This window comes from Eriocheir sinensis, chromosome 7, assembly GCF_024679095.1.
Source record: "Eriocheir sinensis breed Jianghai 21 chromosome 7, ASM2467909v1, whole genome shotgun sequence".
NCBI lineage: Eukaryota > Metazoa > Arthropoda > Malacostraca > Decapoda > Varunidae > Eriocheir > Eriocheir sinensis.
The window spans coordinates 15,350,103-15,371,240 of record NC_066515.1 but is presented as its reverse complement, the minus strand read 5'-3'; the positions used below and the strand labels follow the sequence as shown (position 1 = coordinate 15,371,240).

The window sequence follows — 21,138 nt, the reverse complement described above, 5'->3', positions numbered from 1 at the left end:
GGAGAGCAACAAGGAGGAGAGGTTAATGCAAGAGGAGTGAAAAGTGGAATGTAAGAGAGCAGAGGAAAGAAGGAGGAGGAGGAAAGAAAGAAAAAAAAGAAGGAAACGAGGCAAAGAGAAAATGTAAAGTAGGGAAATGAAAAATGAATTAAACATCAGAAAATAAGGAAGAGCAGGTATAGGAGAGGAGAAAGGAGGAGGAGGAGGAAGAGGAAGAGGGAGAAGAGGAGAAAGGAGTGGTCTGAAGTGGTACCTCTCCTCAGGCACCGCAGAAGAGTGGTGACCTAAACGAGGAGGTGGAAGAGGAGGAGTGGAGAGGAAGAGGAGGAAGAAGAGGAGAGGGAGAGGAGAAGGAGGAAGAGGAGGAAAGGAGAGAGGGGAAAAGGAAGAGGTGACGGTTGACAAAAGAAATAGGAAGAGAGGTGGAAGAGGAGGAGATAAGAGAAGGCGGAAGAGAGGTGGAAGAGGAGAGGAGAGGAGAAGAGAAGGAGGAAGAGGTGAAGAAACAGGAAGAGAGAAAAAAAACCCGAAATATAAAACAAGAATGAGAGAGAAATGAAAGAAGGAAGAGAAGAAGGAAAGAAGAAAAGAAACTAAACGAGGAGGTGGAAGAGGAGGAGAGGAGAGAAGACAAAAAAAGCTAAAATGAAAGAAGGAAGAGGAGAAGGAAAGATAAAAAGAAAGATAGAGAAAATATGGTTAGGAAAATGAGACGGTAAACAGAGAAACAGGAAAACAGAGAGAACCCCAAAACTAGAACAAGGATGAGAAAGAAATGAAAGGAGAAAGAGAAGCAGGAAAGAAGGAAGAGAAGGAAAGATCAAAAGAAAGAGAAAGAAAATATGGTTAGGAAAATGCGACGGTAAACAGAGAAACAGGAAAACAGAGAGAACCCAAAAACTAGAACAAGGATGAGAAAGAAATGAAAGGAGAAAAAGGAGAAGGGAAAGATATAAAGAAAGGGAAGGAAAATATGGTAGGAAAATGCGACGGTTAACAGAGAAACAGGAAAACAGAGAGAACCCAAAAACTAGAACAAGGATGAGAAAGAAATGAAAGGAGAAAGAGAAGCAGGAACGAAGGAAAAGGAGAAGGAAAGATCAAAAGAAAGAGAAAGAAAATATGGTTAGGAAAAGTCGACAATAAACAGAGAAACAGGAAAACAGAGAACCCAAAAAAACTAGAACAAGGATGAGAAAGAAATGAAAGGAAGAAAGGGAAGCGGGAAAGATCAGAACCGAAAGATAAAAAAAAATATAGCTGGCGCCCGCGGGGAAAGTGTAATTATGATGAGGGGAGAATGTGTGTTTAGAGACAATACGAAATGTTGACAAAAGACCTACAAGACGCGAGAAATAAAAACACGACAGGTGGCTAGGAAACGAAATAAAACACCCACTAGAAAAAAAAAACAGATAACAAAACCATGTGATAATTAGGGAGGTGAGAGAGAGGAGAAGGAAGGAAGAGGAGGGAAGAAAAAGGAGGGAAAATAAGGGACAGAGGAAAAAATGTAATGGAGAAAAAAATAAAAATTGCCTATAAAGCTGAAAATAGAAAAATGCATAAGAAAATAAGGAAGAGAAGGACAGAAGAAGAGAAACGAGGAGGAGGAGGAGGAGGAGGAGGGAGACGAGGATGACATAAAAAGACATAAAAAAACACGGTTGCAAGAAAAGAAAAAAGGAATAAAACACTCACTAAAAAATCACATAACAAAAGCATGTCATAATTAGGGAGGTTGTCGGGCCCTTCCTCCCTTCGCTCCCTAGATAAAAGGAAGGAGGAAAAAATAGGTACAAAATAACAACACATTTAATTAACTCACAAAGAAACCCCAGAAATAAAAAAAGAAGAGAGAGAGAGAGAGAGAGAGAGAGACAAACAAAATTTCAACTCCAGCAGAATGAAGGAGAAAAATAATTACCATCACAAAAAAACAACCACAAAATGAAGACTTTGAGAACAATATTTATTTACGAGAGACACGACCCCGGTGACACACTCTCTCTCTCTCTCTCTCTCTCTCTCTCTCTCTCTCTCTCTCTCTCTCTCTCTCTCTCTCTCTCTCCTCTTCTCTTCTCTTCCCTCCTCTCCTCTCTTTTCTATTTCCTTTTCTTTCTTTATTCTTTTCTTTTCCTCTCTTTTATCCTCTCTTCTCCTCTTCTCTCTGTGTTGTCGTCCTCTTCCTTCCCTCCTTCCCTTCATATGAATTTCCTTTACCGAGTTCCAACATCCCACAGGACTCCTTCTCTGGCCTCCCTTCCTCCCCACTCCACCTCTCCCCTCACTCTCCCCCTTCTCAACCTTCCTCTTTACTCCTCTTACGGCTGCCTCTCAAGCCCCTCTTCATTTCTCTCACCCTTAGTCTCCCTTTTGTTTTATTTTTTCTCCACTTCTCCACTTCTCCATTACTCCACTCTCATGTACCCTCGCCTCCACTTTTCTGGTATTCGTTCCTCCACTTTCACACTTTTCGAAAACACACACACACACACACACACACACACACACACACACACACACACACACACACACACACACACACCTTTACGTCTTCATTCTGTTTCACTTTTATTTCTCGTCTTTCAATTTTTCTCCTCCTCCTCCTCCTCCTCCTCCTCCTCCTCCTCCTCCTCCTCCTCCTCCGTCATATGTTTCATCAGTCCCCTTTCCTCCACTCCATTTTTCCTCTCTTCAAAAATAATAGATTTCCATTCTTCTTCCTCGATTTTTTTTCGACAATAAATCTCTCTACTTTTCTGGTTCAAGTGCTCCCTCAGTCTCTAACTCCACTCCACTCCTAAACTCCCTCGCTTCCAAGACAGAGCTCATCTTTATTTTCCACTAGTTCACTCCCTCTTCACTCCATTTTTGCTATGTCCTTTCCACTCCTTACTCCACTCTGCTTAAACTCCCTCACTTCTAAAACAGACCTCATCTATATTTCCTAATAGTTAACTTCTTTTTCACTCCATTTTTTCTGTCTCCACCACTCCATACTCCACTCTTAATACTCCCTCACTTCTAAATCACACCTCATCTATATTTCCTAATAATTCACTTGCTTTTCACTCCATTCTTTCTATGTCCTTCCCACTCCTTACTCCACTCTTAAACTCCCTCGCTTCCAAGACAGAGCTCATCATATTTTCCACTAGTTCACTCCCTCTTCACTCCATTTTTCTATGTCCTTCCCACGCCTCACTCCACTCTGCTTAAACTCCATCACTTCTAAAACAGACCTCATCTTTATTTCTTGCTGATTCACTCCCTCTTCACTCCATTTGTTCTATGTCTTCCTCACTTCTTCCTGCACTCTTAAAACTCCCTCACTTCTAAAACAGACCTCATCTATATTTCCTAATAATTCACTTCCTTTTCACTCCATTCTTTCTATGTCCTTCCCACTCCTTACTCCACTCTTAAAACTCCCTCGCTTCCAAGACAGAACTCATCTTTATTTTCCACTAGTTCACTCCCTCTTCACTCCATTTGTTCTATGTCCTTCCCACTCCTTACTCCACTCTTAAAACTCCCTCACTTCTAAAACAGACCTCATCTGTATTTCCTAATAATTCACTCCCTCTTCACTCCATTTGTTCTATGTCCTTCCCACTCCTTACTCCACTCTTAAAACTCCCTCACTTCTAAAACAGACCTCGTCCATATTTCCTAATAATTCACTACTTTTTCACTCCATTCTTTCTATGTCCTTCCCACTCCTTACTCCACTCTTAAACTCCCTCGCTTCCAAGGCAGAGCTCATCTTTATTTTCCACTAGTTCACTCCCTCTTCACTCCATTTTTTCTATGTCCTTCCCACTCCTTCCTCCACTCTTAAACTCCCTCGCTTCCAAGACAGAACTCATCTTTACTTTCCACTAGTTCACTCCCTCTTCACTTCATTTTTTCTACGTCTTCCCACTCCTTACTCCACTCTTAAAACTCCCTCACTTCCAAGACAAACCTCATCTTTATTTCCTGCTGATTCACTCCCTTTCACTCCATTTTTCTACGTCTTCCTCACTCCTTACTCCATTCTGCTTAAACTCCCTTATTTCTAAAACAGACCTCATCTTTATTTCCTGCCGATTCACTCCCTCTTCACTCCATTTTGTCTGTCCTCCCCACTCCTTCCTCCACTCTTCCACTCCTTATCAAAGAACCCCCACACTTACTCTCCCACGGCTCCCTAGAATTCCACACCTTATTCCCACATTCCCCTTCACTCCATTTTTTCTGTCCTCCCCACTCCATCCTCCACTCTTCCACTCCTTATCAAAGAGCCCCCACACTCATTCTCCCACGGCTCCCTGGCATCCCATACCTCAATCCCTCATTCCCCTTCACTCCATTTTTTCTGTCCTCCCCACTCCTTCCTCCACTCTTCCACTCCTTATCAAAGAGCCCCACACTTATTCTCCCACGGCTCCCTATCATCCCACACCTCATTCCCTCGGCATACAGAACACTCCCACAACACATTGGAACGTTCCCACGACTTTTCGCCGACTTTACACGACTCTCGCCCTGCCTCACGCTGACTCATGGCAACTCTTACTCTCCCCACGACCACGCTCACCTCGAGAGACTTAAAGAAATGGAAATGGAGTCAGAAGCTCGAAAATATCAGGGCTTTGACTCATATATCTCGGGATTAGTTGGCGAAATGAATTTTTGGAGTTTTCTCAATAAACATTTCAGGGTTTGCTTGGTTAAGGAAGATAGAGTAGGAGAGAGAGAGAGAGAGAGAGAGAGAGAGAGAGAGAGAGAGATGCAATAACGTACGTTGAGAAGATAGATTAAAACATAAAAGTGAAAAAAGAGGCGAAATCGACACAGAATTGGTGAAAATATATACACACACAGACGGACAGCCACACACACACACACACACACACACACACACACGCATACACAGCACCTAAACGGAGGGCGACAATTCATTCAGCATCGTAACTCTCGCTTTGGGACGAATAACTCACGGGAGGGAGATGTTTCATACACACGCACGCACGTACACGCGCAGGCGCACACACACACACACACGCACACACACACACATATATATACCCCCCCACACACATTCCCCCCCTCCCCACCCCCAGTCACACCTGATCCATGGGTTCGAATGCTTAACGACAGGTGAGAATTTACACGCTGCTGATGACCGGCAATGACTGACGACCCGGACATTAGGGGGCTGGACGGGCAGGTAAAATAATGCCTTGTTTACATAGCTGGCGATTAATGCAAAACCAGGTGATGGAGTGTCTACCTGAGAGTTACGGCGAGGTATTAATAATTCCAGGTGTACATCGGCCCCACGTCACCCGCCCGTCAGCAGGTAACATGGAGCAGTGCCTGTTGCCCACCGCTCTCTGTTGTAGTCTAGGGGTCGCATTTTAAAACATTTCGTCTCCAAGTTCACATATTTGACAAGGCTTTCGTAGGAGCTTTGGGCATTTCCAGGGGTAGTTTCATGACCCTGATGGTAGTGTGACGTATTTTAAAACATTTCGTCTCTAAGTTCACATATTTGACAAGGCTTTCGTAGGAGCTTTGGGCATTTCCAGGGGTAGTTTCATGACCCTGATGGTAGTGTGACGTATTTTAAAACATTTCGTCTCCAAGTTCCCATATTTGACAAGGCTTTCGTAGGAGCTTTGGGCATTTCCAGGGGTAGTTTCATGACCCTGGTGGTAGTTTGACCCTTCTTCTGTACCATGAACCTAAAAAAACACTCATTAGAATCAGACTCATCCCTCTTTGACCTTTAAAAATAGTAGATGTGAAATCCAATGTGTCTTATAATACCAGTCTTGGTTTGTTATGTCACGTCCAAGGCTTTAAGTTCTTGCCGCAGAAAAAAATGACTCGTATTTCACTAGTTATCCTTCATCATCTTATATATCTTGAACACTTCGTCGGTGATGTGGAATTTCGAATGTTCTTAATATTTATCAGTCACTTTACTATTTTTTTTATTTACCCAACCTTTCCTAGCTCCTTATAAAGCCTCTACTTATCAGTCCACTTATACACTTTTAGCCGCCCACTTATCTCATCATTTACCTCATAATGGAGAACTATTAACACCACCCACACTGCCACTCTGATTAGGGACATTAACCCATTCCTTCTTACCTGCCAATAATCTCACTTTTTAATCGCATCGCAATGTATTAATTAATCTAAACACCTCACCTTTTTTTTTTAATTAACCGCCTTATAGGTTTCACACATCTATCGTTCTACCACTTTCCTAATGCAGATTCAGCCATTCCTTCCTATCTATTTACCTGTTAACCGGTCTACTGCATGCAATTTTTTTTTTATTAACATGCATGCTTCTCTCTCTCTCTCTCTCTCTCTCTCTCTCTCTCTCTCTCTCTCTCTCTCTCTCTCTCTCTCTCTCTCTCTCTCTCTCTCTCTCTCTCATCAATATGTAACTCCCCTCTCCACTCCACTCTAATATATTCAGGAGCAGTGAGTAGCGGGCTTTTTTTCATTATTGTTTTCTTTTTTTTAAGCCCTTGAACTCTTTCCTTTGCTGTAAAAAAAAAAAAAAAAAAAAAAATCCCTACCATACACCTACCACATTGTCACTTTACTTAAACTCCCTCGCTTCTAAAACAGACCTCATCTATATTTCCTAATAATTCACTTTACTAATCTATATCTATCCATTTATTCACACCTATGTCTATGCCTACCTCACCTGCTTTCTCTTATCACTATATTACTATCAATAACCCATCACATTGTTCCTAGAGTAAAGCAGATTCCAAATTCTTCCCTTGTCAATCCACACCGATAATTATGTAGTACCTACCTCACCTGTTCCTCTCAGCGTCATATAATTATCAAGAGCCCATCAGACTGTTTCTTTAGTAATGCACGCTCCCAATTCTTTATCAATTTCAGTATTTACCTGTGCAGTGATGGTTGGATATATTAGCCCACCTAGCTCACCTGTTTCCTCTGATCACCATGTAACTATTAATAATCCATCACATTGTTTCTTCAGTAATGCAGTTTCCTAATTTTTTCTTATCAATTAACGTATTTCCCACCTATCTCACCTGTTTCTTCTTATCACCATGTAACCATCAATAACACATCACATTGTTTCTCGAGTAATGCGTTTCCAAATTCTTTCTTATCAATTAACGTATTTCCCACCTATCTCACCTGTTCCTCTCATCACCATGTAACTATTAATAACCCTTCACATTGTTTCTTTAGTAATGCGTTTCCTAATTCTTTCTTATCAATTAACGTATTTCCCACCTAGCTCACCTGTTCCTCTCATCACCATGTAACTCTCAATAACACATCACATTGTTTCTCTAGTAATGCGTTTCCAAATTCTTTCTTTCAATTTACGTATTTCCCACCAAGCTCACCTGTTCCTCTTATCACCTTGTAACCATCAATAACCCATCACATTGTTTCTCGAGTAATGCGTTTCCAAATTCTTTCTTATCAATTAACGTATTTCCCACCTATCTCACCTGTTCCTCTCATCACCATGTAACTCTCAATAACCCTTCACATTGTTTCTTAAATAATGCGTTTCCTAATTCTTTCTTATCAATTAACGTATTTCCCACCCAGCTCACCTGTTTCTTCTTATCACCATGTAACTATTAATAATCCATCACATTGTTTCTTAAGTAATGCGTTTCCAAATTCTTTCTTTCAATTTACGTATTTCCCACCAAGCTCACCTGTTTCTTCTTATCACCATGTAACTATTAATAATCCATCACATCGTTTCTTCAGTAATGCGTTTCCAAATCCTTTCTTTCAATTTACGTATTTCCCACCTAGCTCACCTGCCTTAATTCACGTCCATATAATTAACACCTGCACACCTAATTCCGCCTCTCCCGCCCCGCCGCCAACATTGCCAGCATCCCCATCGCCGCCTGCAGGATCATTTAACTCCTGACTCGCTCGCTTTGGACTTTTCAACAATATATTCCCTCGGCCAGTTTTCCTCACTGCCTAATTATTGGAGTTTCCTTTTTTCCCGCTGCCAACACTGAAACTTTTCCCGCGCAAATCACGCTCGACGGCGCTAATGTATTTGTAATGGAATCAAAATCTTCGCGCGCCGTGAGATGTGGTCCCAATTTCGCCATTTTGATAATTAATGTTTGACCTCCCTCACCCCCTCTCTCTCTCTCTCTCTCTCTCTCTCTCTCTCTCTCTCTCTCTCTCTCTCTCTCTCTCTCTCTCTCTCTCTCTCTCTCTCTCTCTCTCTCTCTCTCTCTCTCTCTCTCTCTCTCTCTCTCTCTCTCTCTCTCTCTCTCTCTCTCTCTCTCTCTCTCCCAATACCTCTACGCCCATCAGCTTCCCTTCCTCCTCCTCCTCCTCCTCCTTTTCCTCTTATTTCTATTCCTCTTCCACCAACTCCTCCTCTTCCTTCTCCATATTCTCCTCCTCTTCCTCCTTTTCCTCATTTTTTCTATTCCTCGTTCCCCTCCTCTTCCTCCTCTGCCTCCTCCACCTCCTTCTCTTCCTCTTCCACATCCCCTCCTCTTCCTCCTTTTCCTCCTGTTTTCTATTCCTCTTTCCCCTCCTTCTTCTCCTCTTCCTCCTCCTCCTCCTCCTCTGCCTCCTCCACCTCCTTCTCTTCCTCCTCCACCTCTCTCTCCTTTTCCTCCTTTTCCTCATTTTTTCTATTCCTCGGTCCCCTCCTCTTCCTCCTCCTCTTCCCTCCTCTTTCCTCTTCCCTCTTCCTCCTCCTCCTCCTCCTCTGCCTCCTCCACCTCCTTCTCTTCCTCTTCCATCGGTCCTGCCTTCCCTGCTCGCCCTCTCTCTGATTTCTCATTCGTCCATCAAACTCACCTTCCTCCTTTCCCCCAAATGTGATCTCTTTCTTTTCCACTTCTTCCTTTCTCTTCCCTCCTCTTTTGAACTCCACGTCGCCTCCCTTCCCTCTTCTTCTTCCTATTCTTCTTTGCCCCGATTCACTTCTTCCCCCCCCTTCCCCCCTCCCCCCTAAAATCTTAAGAGGCTGTAAATAGCACAAGCAGTTCTCACGCCTCCGCCAGATTATGCGTGGGAAAATATTGCTCTGGGAAATAAATATGCGCGGAAAATAAACATGGCGGCACGAAATAAATCCGCAAGAGAGAGAGAGAGAGAGAGAGAGAGAGAGAGAGAGAGAGAGAGAGAGAGAGAGAGAGAGAGAGAGGAAATTACAATGTTCCTTTTGAGAAAACGAGAAAACTTGATGAGAAAGTTACGATTGAGAGACAAATGGAGGAGGAAAAGATCACCAAACGAGGAATGGAAAGGTTGGGAGGGAAAAATAATAAGAGACAGGGAAAAGGAAGGCAAAGGAGAGGAAGAGGAGAGTTTAGCGAGGAGTATTTTACGGCGAGAAAAATCGCGGCTGGCCCGGAAAGAATTTATGAAAAAGAAACTTGATAAATGAGCGGAAATAATGAGAAAATGAGCAAATGGGAGAGTTTAATTCGTCCTCTTTTTCACGCTGATGCATGAGATGATATAGACGAAGGAAAAGAAAGCGAGAAGGAGTAAAAATTCCCTTCACATTTGAATATAAATAGAGAAAATAATTGGAAATAAGGAGAAAGGCTAAAGGTTGTCAGGTGCACACGCTACAGGTGCGCGTGGCTGCGGTTTTCATCTCCGTCACGCTGGCACGCTGAGCACACGGTGGGGGGAATCCATTACCCGGGACAGGGTCAGTGTGAAGGCCGGGACTGTCACAATTTACTTTCCACAGTTTTCCCCGGGTACTCGCCTATGGAGCCCCGAGAGGGAGGATGAACAGCTGGGTGAGCTGCAAGGTGGCTGTTACACCGGCTTTTGAACCCGGGCCTGCGGATTCGTAGCTAGGCACGCTAACCACTGCTCCAGGGAGGCAGAAAGTAAACGTAATAGTATGAAGAAGACAAATATAAAACTTAAAGTACATTTTATATATAAGAAGGAAATGTAAATATAATAAAGTTGAAAGCAAACATGTGAAATTATAGAGCAAACAAATATGAAGGGCACAGAATAATGGAACAAACAGACAATAACGTGAAGCAGGAAAGTACAAAACACAGGTATAATAAGGAGGCTGACATGAAGGAAAATAGTATAAAGTAGTCGGGAAAGAAACACATCACATGAAGCACATATTTATATCAAACCAACTAACACGCAGCGAGCCAAGCCATCTCGAGCCCCTCCCGGTAGGATCGATCAACGTGCCCGAGTCATGAGTTACGTGGGCGTCCCCATGGTCTCCTCCTCTCAGGCTTGTCTCGTACAGAAATAATCCAATGAGCAGGATCGACGTCCGGGAAGCGAGCCACGTGCCCATATAGCCGGAGTTTGCGTTGACACAAATTTTAAGCATTATCTAAGTCAGGTCCCTTTTTACAAGTTGAGGCACAAATGTTTATAGTGGATTAAACTAACATCAATGGCGCAATAAATACCCATGGAAGGGAAGTGTATTTTCAACCAAACGTACGAACTGAATACATCGAGTGAACGTTCATACTCAACTGAACGCTGTAAACCTGTAATGCCAGACAGCCGTTACGTTCCGCTCCAGACGCATTTTTAAGCTGGTTACCTATGTTACCCGAGCCCCTGCACACACACACACACACACACACCTGTCAATTAAGGGGATTTTTTAATTCTTTGTAACATGTAAATTTTACGGTCTATAGTCGAACGCTGGTGATTAAAGCGTACGTATATGTGTGTGTGTGTGTGTGTGTGTGTGTGTGTGTGTGTGTGTGTGTGTGTGTGTGTGTGTGTGTGTGTTTGTGTGTGTGTGTGTGTGTTTGCGTGTGTGTGTGTGTGTGTGTGTGTGTGTGTGTGTGAGTTACAATCTTTCATTATTTATTGCCAAACTTTGCCGGCGAATCCACAAAACTCAAACAGTTGCAAGCGCTGCGATATGTTCGGAATAAATGATCAGGGTAGTAATCTCTCTCTCTCTCTCTCTCTCTCTCTCTCTCTCTCTCTCTCTCTCTCTCTCTCTCTCTCTCTCTCTCTCTCTCTCTCTCTCTCTCTCTCTCTCTCTCTCTCTCTCTCTCTCTCTCTCTCTCTCTCTCTCTCAGACAGCCTCCACGCACACTAAAAAGTCGGCTTGGAATTTGCTGCTCTGCTGAATCGGAAATTAGGAGTCGTAGATACGAATCCGGGAGCTGAATGGCAAGCAAATTAAGGCTTAAGGTACTCGTATATAGACCCAGGCAGCGGCGGCGGCGTGGGCGAGCTGGCGGGGGAAGTGCGGTTAGTTAGAGGCTGGCAGACGTCTTGAGAGGGGGATGTGAAACTGAAGTAATAGTTAAGGGAGCATTAGTATAAGTGTTGCTCTTATCATTATTGTTATCATTCTTCTTCTTTCTTGTTTTACTTCTTCTTTTGTGCTTCTATTTATTTTTCTTGTGCTTGTTATTGGTTTTGTTTTTCTTCTTCTTCTTCTTCTTTTTCTCTTCCTTTTTCTTTTGTGCTTCTTTTTCTTGTTCTTGTTCTTGCTTTTGTTCTTCTTCTTCTTCTTCTTCTTCTTCTTCTTTTTCTTTTTTTTTCTTCTTCTTCTTCTTCTTTCCCTTTCCTTCTTTTTTTCTTCTTCTTCTTCTTATTCTTATTATTCTTATTATTATTACTATTATTTTAATCATTACTATCATTATCATTATTGGTGGTAGTAACAGTTGTAGTAGTAGCAAAGAGTGTAGATAGTAAGGAGAGGACACCCGCGTCAACCCCTCGTAACCAGGGCGACGGTGGTGCTTCAAGCGGGCGCGCCTAATATTACTCGGCGGATTTATTTATTTATTTATTTTTTTACGTCGCGGCATATTGCGCCGGTAGGCTTCTTCCCGGTGGATCCTGATGGTCGGTCCAAGGCTTCTTCCCGGTGGGTCCTGATGCTCACCCCAGCCCGTTCTGGCGCAGGCGAGTGTTTATAGTGGCGCCATTTTGCATTGGCTCATGCTGCCCTCCCGGAGCTCATCTTTAATCCTAGAATCTAGAGTCCGGGTTGATAGGTGGTCTTCTGGACAGCATGTGGGTAGTTTTAAGCCACTCGGCGGCGGCTGAAAAATCCCAGCGTGGTGGCACCGGTCGGGGATTGAACTCGCGTCCTCCTGAACGCGGGGCCGTCTTGCTATCCGTTCAGCCACCGCCTCCCCAGATGGTAGACACATGACGGGCCCTCGGTGACGTGCTGGTATACAGTGCAAGAAAAGGCCTAGATTATTTTTTTTTCGAGATCCAAAGAACAAGGAAAGGAACCGCATCTTTTCAATCACATTTTATTAATATAGTTGAATTTACACTCGTAGGACACCTCAGTCAGTTAGCCAGCAACACCACCACCACCACCACCACCAGTCAGACTGTCAATCACCTCAGCCAGTCAACCAGACACACCATCACCACCACCACCAGTCAGACTGTCAACCACCTCAGCCAGTCAGCCAGACACACCATCAACACCACCACCAGTCAGTCAGATAATCTATCCCCACCACCATCATTCAGCCAGCCAGCCATCAACACCAGTCAGCCAGTCAGCCACCAACACTAGTCAACCAGTCACCACCAGTCAGTCAGCCAGCCACCACCAGTCAGCCAGACACACCATCAACACCACCACCAGTCAGACTGTCAACCACCTCAGCCAGTCAGCCAGACACACCATCAACACCACCACCAGTCAGACAGTTAATCTGTCCCCACCACCACCATCATTCAGTTAGTCACCTATCAACACCAGTCAGCCGGTCAACCATCTCAGCCACCAACATCAGTCAGCCAGTCATTATCAGTTAGTCAGCCACCACCACCAGTCAACCAGCCACCACCACCACCACCACCAGTCAGCCACCTGGGCCTACAAGTGGTTTAATAAACATATTAAGAATATTATATCTTGGTATTGCTTCATTTTAAATTTAATATAACACATTCTCACGTCATCTACACAAGTACAGACTCTGCGACTTGCTACAACAGGCTATACTTGTGCTACAGGCTACAAGTGCTTATTATAGAATATTATCTCTCTTAGTTCTGCTTTATCTAAAATCAAGTAACGCTTCTAGGCTATCTACACAGGTGTAGCTTCCCCTATTTGCTATAACAGGTTACGTGTGTGTTACAGCCTTCAAATGGTTATAAAGAGAACATATGGTAGTTTTGGATAAAGACCCAAAACTCAGTCACAGGCCATGTGTCAGGTGGCGAGGCAGCACCAGCACCAGCAACACTCATGTGCAGCTGTAAATGACGTGCAACACTCGCGTGTATCATACACTCATTTATTTCCTTTAGAATATTAGTAGTTTTCCAAATCAGTGCATCGTTATATAAATAACAGTAAAGACGATAGATACATTGCATAAACCCAAATAAGAGTAAACACTCTCCTAAACATGGGTGTGCAGGGTGCCAGCACACAGCTGCCGCCACAAGTTACGCGTGCGCCGTCGGGCGACGCCACTATTCACCGGGTTACAGGTTTTCCACAGGGAAGCGCACGAGTGTCCACTATTTATTACCGATACTCTTTGAAATGTAGTAGTAGTAGTAGTAATAGTAGTAGTAGTAGGTGGTGTTACGGTGGTGGTGGTGGCGGTGGTGTTACGGTGGTGGTAGTGGTGGCGGTGGTGTTACGGTGGTGGTGGTGGTATTACGGTGGTGGTGGTGGTGGTGTTACGGTGGTGGCGGTGATGTTACGGTGGTGGCGGTGGTGTTACGGTGGTGGTGGTGGCGGTGGTGTTAGAGTGGTGGTGGTGTTACGGTGGTGGTGGTGTTACGGTGGTGGTGGTGGTGGTGGTGTTACGGTGGTGGTGGTGGTGGTGGTGTTACGGTGGCGGTGGTGTTACGGTGGTGGTGGTGTTGGTGGTGCTACGGTGGTGGTGGTGGTGGTGTTACGTTGGTGGTGGTGGAGGTGGTGTTACAGTGGTGGTGGGGATGGTGGTGTTACAGTGATGGTGGTAGTGGCGGTGGTGTTACAGTGGTGGTGGTGGTGGAGGTGGTGTTACAGTGGTGGTGGAGGTGGTGTTACAGTGGTGGTGGTGGTGGAGGTGGTGTTACAGTGATGGTGGTAGTGGCGGTGGTGTTACAGTGGTGGTGGTGGTGGAGGTGGTGTTACAGTGGTGGTGGAGGTGGTGTTACAGTGGTGGTGGTGGTGGAGGTGGTGTTACAGTGGTGGTGGAGGTGGTGTTACAGTGGTGGTGATGGTGGAGGTGGTGTTACAGTGGTGGTGGAGGTGGTGTTACAGTGGTGGTGGTGGTGGAGGTGGTGTTACAGTGGTGGTGGAGGTGGTGTTACAGTGGTGGTGGAGGTGGTGTTACAGTGGTGGTGGTGGTGGAGGTGGTGTTACAGTGGTGGTGGTGGTGGAGGTGGTGTTACAGTGGTGGTGGTGGTGGAGGTGGTGTTACAGTGGTGGTGGTGGTGGAGGTGGTGTTACAGTGGTGGTGGTGGTGGAGGTGGTGTTACAGTGGTGGTGGAGGTGGTGTTACAGTGGCGGTGGTGTTACAGTGGTGGTGGTGGTGGAGGTGGTGTTACAGTGGTGGTGGTGTTACAGTGATGGTGGTAGTGGCGGTGGTGTTACAGTGGTGGTGGTGTTACAGTGGTGGTGGTGTTACAGTGGTGGTGGTGTTACAGTGATGGTGGTAGTGGCGGTGGTGTTACAGTGGTGGTGGTGTTACAGTGGTGGTGGTGTTACAGTGGTGGTGGTGGTGGTGGTGTTACAGTGATGGTGGTAGTGTCGGTGGTGTTCCAGTGGGGGTGGCGGTGGAGGTGGTGTTACAGCGGTGGTGGAGGTGGTGTTACAGTGGTGGTGGAGGTGGTGTTACAGTGGTGGTGGTGGTGGAGGTGGTGTTACAGTGGTGGTGGAGGTGGTGTTACAGTGATGGTGGTAGTGGCGGTGGTGTTACAGTGGTGGTGGTGGTGGCGGTGTTACAGTGATGGTGGTAGTGGCGGTGTTACAGTGGTGGTGGTGGTGGCGGTGTTACAGTGATGGTGGTAGTGGCGGTGTTACAGTGGTGGTGGAGGTGGTGTTACAGTGGTGGTGGTGGTGGCGGTGTTACAGTGATGGTGGTAGTGGCGGTGGTGTTACAGTGGTGGTGGAGGTGGTGTTACAGTGGTGGTGGTGGTGGTGTTACAGTGGTGGTGGTGGTGGAGGTGGTGTTACAGTGGTGGTGGGGGTGGTGGTGTTACAGTGGTGGTAGTGGCGGTGGTGTTACAGTGGTGGTGGTGGTGGCGGTGTTACAGTGGTGGTGGTAGTGGTGGTGGTGTTACAGTGGTGGTAGTGGTGGTGGTGTTACAGTGGTGGTGGTAGTGGTGGTGGTGTTACAGTGGTGGTGGTGGTGGTGTTACAGTGGTGGTGGTGGTGGTGGTGTTACAGTGGTGGTGGTGGTGGCGGTGGTGTTACAGTGGTGGTGGTGGTGGTGGTGTTACAGTGGTGGTGGTGGTGGCGGTGGTGTTACAGTGGTGGTGGTGGTGGTGGTGGTGTTACAGTGGTGGTGGTGGTGGTGGTGGTGTTACAGTGATGGTGGTGGTGGTGGTGGTGTTACGGTGGTGGTGGTGGTGGCGGTGGTGTTACAGTGGTGGTGGTGGTGGCGGTGGTGTTACAGTGGTGGTGGTGGTGGTGGTGTTACAGTGGTGGTGGTGGTGGTGGTGGTGTTCCGGTGGTGGTGGTGGTGGTGGTGTTACAGTGGTGGTGGTGGTGGTGGTGTTACAGTGGTGGTGGTGGTGGTGGTGGTGTTACAGTGGTGGTGGTGGTAGTGGTGGTGGTGTTACAGTGGTGGTGGTGGTAGTGGTGGTGGTGTTACAGTGGTGGTGGTGATAGTGGTGGTGGTGTTACAGTGGTGGTAGTGGTGGTGGTGTTACAGTGGTGGTGGTGGTGGCGGTGGTGTTACAGTGGTGGTGGTGGTGGCGGTGGTGTTACAGTGGTGGTGGTGGTGGCGGTGTTACAGTGGTGGTGGTAGTGGCGGTGGTGTTACAGTGGTGGTGGTGGTGGTGGTGTTACAGTGGTGGTGGTAGTGGCGGTGGTGTTACAGTGGTGGTGGTAGTGGCGGTGGTGTTACAGTGGTGGTGGTAGTGGTGGTGGTGGTGGTGTTACAGTGGTGGTGGTAGTGGCGGTGGTGTTACAGTGGTGGTGGTAGTGGCGGTGTTACAGTGGTGGTGGTAGTGGCGGTGGTGTTACAGTGGTGGTGGTAGTGGTGGTGGTGGTGGTGTTACAGTGGTGGTGGTAGTGGCGGTGGTGTTACAGTGGTGGTGGTAGTGGCGGTGGTGTTACAGTGGTGGTGGTGGTGGTGGTGGTGTTACCGTGGTGGTGGTGGTGTTACAGTGGTGGTGGTGGTGGCGGTGGTGTTACAGTGGTGGTGGTGGTGGGGGTGTTAAAGTGGTGGTGGTGGTGGTGGTGGTGTGAGGGTGGTGGTGTTGGTGGTGGCGGTGGTGTTTCGGTGGTGGTTGTGGTGGTGTGATGGTGGTGGTGGTGTTCCAGTGGTGGTGGTGGTGGTGGCGGTGGTGTTACGGTGGTGGTGTTATGGTGGTGGTGGTGTTACAGTGGTGGTGGTGGTGGCGGTGTTACAGTGGTGGTGGTGGTGGTGGCGGTGGTGTTACGGTGGTGGTGTTATGGTGGCGGTGGTGTTCCTGTGGTGGTGGTGGTGGTGGTGGTGGCGGTGTTGTTAGTGGTGGTGGTGGCGGTGGTGTTGATAGTGGTGGTGGCGGTGGTGTTAGTGGTGGTGGTGGCGGTGGTGTTAGTGGTGGTGGTGGCGGTGGTGTTAGTGGTGGTGGTAGTGGCGGTGGTGTTACAGTGGTGGTGGTGGTGGCGGTGTTACAGTGGTGGTGGTGGTGGTGGTGGTGTTACGGTGGTGGTGGTGTTACAGTGGTGGTGGTGGTGGCGGTGGTGTTACAGTGGTGGTGGTGGTGGCGGTGGTGTTACGGTGGTGGTGGTGGTGGTGTTATGGTGGTGGTGGTGTTACAGTGGTGGTGGTGGTGGTGGCGGTGGTGTTACGGTGGTGGTGGTGGTGGTGTTACGGTGGTGGTGGTGGTGTTACGGTGGTGGTGGTGGTGTTACGGTGGTGGTGGTGGTGTTACGGTGGTGGTGGTGGTGTTACGGTGGTGGTGGTGGTGGTGTCACGGTGGTGGTGGTGGTGTTACGGTGGTGGTGGTGGGGGTGGTGTTACGGTGGTGTTACGGTGGTGGTGGTGGCGGTGGTGTTACGGTGGTGGTGGTGGCGGTGGTGTTACGGTGGTGGTGGTGGCGGAGGTGTTACGGTGGTGGTGGTGGAGGTGGTGTTACGGTGGTGGTGGTGGCGGTGGTGTTACGGTGGTGGTGGCGGTGGTGTTACGGTGGTGGTGGTGGTGTTACGGTGGTGGTGGTGGTGGCGGTGGTGTTACGGTGGTGGTGGCGGTGGTGTTACGGTGGTGGTGGCGGTGGTGTTACGGTGGTGGTGGTGGTGGCGGTGTTACGGTGGTGGCGGGGGTGGTGTTACGGTGGTGGTGGAGGTGGTGGTGGCGGTGTTACGGTGGTGGCGGCGGTGTTACGGTGGTGGTGGCGGTGGTGTTACGGTGGTGGTGGTGGCGGTGGTGTTGCGGTGGTGTTACAGTGGCGGTGGTGTTACAGTGGTGGTGGCGGTGGTGTTACGGTGGTGTTAGTGGTGGTGGCGGTGGTGTTACGGTGGTGGTGGTGGTGTTACGGTGGTGGTGGTGGTGTTACGATGGTGGTGGTGTTACAGTGGTGGTGGTGGTGGCGGTGGTGTTACGGTGGTGGTGGCATTGGTGTTACGGTGGTGGTGGTGTTACAGTGATGGTGGCGGTGGTGTTACGGTGGTGGTGGTGTTACAGTGTTGGTGGCGGTGGTGTTACGGTGGTGGTGGTGTTACAGTGATGGTGGCGGTGGTGTTACGGTGGTGGTGGTGTTACAGTGGTGGTGGTGGTGGTGGCGGTGGTGTTACGGTGGTGGTGGTGGCGGTGGTGTTACGGTGGTGGTGGTGGCGGAGGTGTTACGGTGGAAGTGGTGGCGGTGGTGTTACGGTGGTGGTGGTGGCGGAGGTGTTACGGTGGTGGTGGTGGCGGAGGTGTTACGGTGGTGGTGGTGGCGGAGGTGTTACGGTGGTGGTGGTGGCGGAGGTGTTACGGTGGTGGTGGTGGCGGAGGTGTTACGGTGGTGGTGGTGGCGGAGGTGTTACGGTGGAAGTGGTGGCGGTGGTGTTACGGTGGTGGTGGTGGCGGTGGTGTTACTGTGGTGGTGGTGTTTCGGTGGTGGTGGTGTTACTGTGGTGGTGGTGTTTCGGTGGTGGTGGTGACGGAGGTGTTACGGAGGTGTTACGGTGGTGGTGGTGTTACTGTGGTGGTGGTGTTTCGGTGGTGGTGGTGACGGAGGTGTTACGGAGGTGTTACGGTGGTGGTGGTGACGGAGGTGTTACGGTGGTGGTGGCAGAAGTGTATATTATTGTTTCACTGATGGAGGTTTATCATTGCCGCCGTTGCTGGAGGTGGGCGGTGTTATATTACCAATGTTATTTATTTGTTTGTTCATTTATTTATTTATTTTTGCATCGCGTACTCGTGTATTGGAACCAATGTTATTTTACACTTTTTTCAGATCCAACGCAATTCTTTGATCATTTATTTTTTATTGCAGTTTCCTAAAAAAATGTTTACATACGAAATTAAGTTGAAACACGGACTATATATTTAACTAATTACAGATTGGATCGTAATTACTATGCACGCCTATTTAAATAAAGGCAAAAATGATAATTTACGAGCGTTGCCGACTATTTTGGTCATTTTATAACACACGCGGGTTTAGTTAACAGGAAAATAATTAATTCAGCCCAAGTGTTGGTTAATATCAAAAGTAATGTATGGCAACCAATAAATGAGCGGCGCCGTGCAATGTCATGTTAGTGTGGAAAACATGACAGCCGCGCCACGCTCAGCGGCCGCCGGCATGGTGCGCCCCTGCCAGCGTCCCTCGCCAGACCAGTGCTACTTACAGCGGGGCGTGGCTTGATGGTGAACTGGCCAATGATACGCCCCTTTATATGATATCTAAGGGTCTTATTTTCAAGGATAATGAGGACAAAGTAGAATCTGTAGGTAGGTTAACGCGACGCAGAGGTGAAGTGCCAGGGTACAGTTTGAACCCTGGTGGCGTTGATGCTGGGAATATAAAGAGACGCTCGCCTGTTTCAGAGTGGAGAGAAGTATTGTAATGACTTCGTTGGGGTTAATATCAATAACACAAAGTTACGTGGCTGTGTTTAGAGATGGAGGAGAATTTGTACAACTTTAGTGCCGTTGATTCTAATGAGGCACTGACACCGTAGAGCACGCAGCAAAGGTGTGGTTTGGGCACTTACCTGATATGCCATCGTAGGTCCACCACTCGTCCCAGCTCGCGTGGAGGCCTGAGGGAGCAGAGAAGGGAAAACATTAGGGAGGGCAGCAGGAAAAGGTTGGGGGTCGTATTATAAAACATTTCGTTCCCCAAGCACACACATACTTGACATTTAAAGTTGACAAGGCTTTCGTGGGATTTGTGGGCACTTTCAGGGATAGTTTTATGACCCTGGTGGTAGTCTGACCCTTCTTCTGTACCATGAACCTAAAATACCACTCATAAGAACCCGACTGGTCTTCTTTTTTGGCCTTTGAAAGTTGGTGATGTGAGAACCGATGTCGTCTAACTATACCAACCTGAAAGTACTGACACACACACCCACCTACACACACACACGCACACCCACACCCACACCCACCCACCCACACACACACACAGACACATAAAAATGGGACTATCAATCTGTAAAAATTCCCCGCCTTTCCCGGAATCCCGCAACAGGTAATTAGCTTCGACAGAAACATCAAACCGTTCTTGTTAGGCGCCGATTTCATTTCGCTTCTCTGCTCTAAATAATCTTGAGTGAAAAAAAATTATGCATGCTGACGAAACACTCTGCGGGCACAAACGCTTTTCCGCGAACGTGATGTCTGTGATGCGTTTTGAAGCTGCGTCGAACCCGTGTGGGATAAGTGCTCGCCGTTTTTGTTTATTAATATTTCTCGGAGGGACGAACACGCAGCAAGCCATATGTACAGGAATCGGCTTATGCACAGGCTTCACGCACAGGCTCACCGGCGCAGGCTTTAGGGGAGGGGGGATTACACTATAAACCTTTAATATTATTCAAACACACATGCACTAACTTTACGCATTGGGTTTACGCACAGTCTTTGCGAACAGTCTCACGCTTTAGTTATTCGGCGTAGTCTTCAACAAAGCTATACGAATACCGATAAACGTAGGGATTAGTTTTAGCCACAAGATTAATCAAAGGCTTTCAACACAGGGGTCGGCAGTCTAGGAGCTTCCGACTCTCACATAAACTATTTCTGCATGCCAAAAAAGGAGTTAAATGCGTTCTCATGTTTTTTTTTCACGTTCACATCATGTAAGCTTTATTAGACTACCACCAGGGTCATAAAAATACACATAAACTATTTCTACAGGCCAAAAAAGGAGTTAAATGCGTTCTCATGTGTTTTTTTTTTCACGTTCACATCACAGAAGCTTTATTAGACTACCACCAGGGTCATAAAAACACACATAAACTATTTCTACATGCCAAAAAAGGAGTTAAATGCGTTTTCATTAGTGTTTTTTTCACGTTCACATCATGTAAGCTTTATTAGACTACCACCAGGGTCATAAAAATACACAAACTATTTCTACAGGTCAAAAAAGGAGTTAAATGCGTTTTCGTTTTTTTTTTTCACGTTCACATCACAGAAGCTTTATTAGACTACCACCGGGGTCATAAGAATATTCCTGGAAAGACCCACAGCTCCTACGACAGCCTTGTTAGGTGTGTGTTCTTGGGCTCCGATATGTTTAAGAATAAGTCCCAGGCTCTTTGGGAAATGGTTCCTAAACAGGCTTACTTGTAGGGCTCAGGCAGGCTTCAGGACGGGAGCCTTACACAACACTGATACTAATACATACAGATTGCTTTTACACATGGGCTTCATGCGCGATCTTTTTCCGTGCAGGCTTTATCGCATAGACTTATGGTAGGCATCAGGGCGGGAGCATTACACAAGAAATACCTTCCCTGGG

The 21,138-nt window shown here is 47.2% G+C and overlaps 1 protein-coding gene across 1 annotated transcript in view; it reads right to left on the bottom strand.

The window, feature by feature from the left end:
• The window catches only part of LOC126992830 (carbonic anhydrase-related protein 10-like), a 180,298-nt gene extending 160,873 nt beyond the window's left edge, over positions 1-19,425 (bottom strand). Inside the window, exon 1 of the mRNA XM_050851662.1 lies at positions 19,382-19,425. The gene's annotated coding sequence lies outside the window, so the exon portion shown is untranslated. The remainder of the gene's footprint in view (positions 1-19,381) is intronic.
• Between the last annotated feature and the right edge of the window lie 1,713 nt (positions 19,426-21,138).